The sequence below is a fragment of the Condylura cristata genome, unplaced genomic scaffold, assembly GCF_000260355.1.
Source record: "Condylura cristata isolate star-nosed mole 26May11 unplaced genomic scaffold, ConCri1.0 scaffold00003, whole genome shotgun sequence".
Taxonomy (NCBI): domain Eukaryota; kingdom Metazoa; phylum Chordata; class Mammalia; order Eulipotyphla; family Talpidae; genus Condylura; species Condylura cristata.
Genome location: NW_004567104.1, coordinates 78,116,535 through 78,117,799, shown reverse-complemented (window position 1 = coordinate 78,117,799; position 1,265 = coordinate 78,116,535).

Genomic DNA, 1,265 nt, shown 5'->3' with positions numbered 1-1,265 from the left:
GACGCGGCCCCCAGAGGCGGGGCGGCGCCCCCGCCTGGGAAGGGCCATAGGCCCCTCCCTCGCCCGCTTCGGCGCAGGGGCCAGGACCCTCTGTCGTCGAGCGGCCGGCCCAGGAAAGAGGCCAAAGCTGACCCTTGGTGTGGCCCCGGCAGTCCCGGCCGGCCACGCCGCGGGACAGGCCGGGGCTCCACTCCGCTCCGGGGCGTACGGGTCCCCGAGAGGACGTGCAAGCTGCTCAGACCCTGCGCCACAGTCCCCTGCAGGGGGGCGGCCAGGCCGCTGGACGCGTCCTCACGTTGAACTCCAAGGGCCGGGAGCAGGACAGCGGCTGTGGGCACGGGGCGGGGCCAGACAGGCGGCCACGTGCCCTCGCGGGCGCAGCGGCCCTGCACAGCGTGTGGGTCTCGCTGCAGGAAGACAAACCCAAGTGGGGGCTGTGGGGCTCCTCCGGGGCGAGGCTGGGGCGGGGGCCGGGTCAAGGCCCTGGGTGGCGTCCTCAGGGCGGTGCTGCGGGCCTGGAGCCTGCCTGGCCCCCCCGCCGCACCCTGGAAGTGGGGGCCCCGGCGCCGACTCCCCGCTGTCTGGGAGGCTGGATCCCTGGCACCAGCCGCTGAGCAGCGGGAGGCCAGGCCAGCTGGGTGCCGGCCAGGCGCTGCGCATGTCCCGGCCTGGCGGGCCAAGTCGGGGTGCCACTGTGCCGGGGGCACCCTGGGTCACAGCACCCCCCCACTGACGTCCCGGGGCAGAGGGAGCCAGGCCACGAGGGCCACGCCGAGGGCCACGCCGCCCCTCTCCTGCCGCTGGCCCAAGTGCTGGTCAAGGCTCCGCGGAGCCTGTAGAGCCAGGACACCCCGCGGAAGGGCTGACCGGCCCCCCTGGACCGGCCCTGGCCCACCCTCCCGCGGCCCCACCGGCCAGGAGCCCGACCCAGCCGGGGCTGGGGCTTCCGCCTCTTCCGCGCCCCGAAGCGCGTCCCTGCTGTCCCAGCGAGGCCTGGGCTCCCCGAGGCAGCGGAGGCCAGTGCTGGCCCCCAGGCACGCCCGGCCCCTTGGTCCCTCCTGCTGGGCCCATGAGCCAGACCCGCTTTCCTCGGCGCCCCTGGTTTCTGGTCACGGCCACTTCGCCGCGTCACCCACCCCCTCGGCGCCAGGCAACGGCCTGGCGCAAAGCAGGCAGACTGCAGTGGGTGAACGCATGGCCAGGGCCTGGCACACGTCTCTGGGGACAGGCAGGGCTGGGCTGGGCAGGGCTGGGCAGGGCTGGGC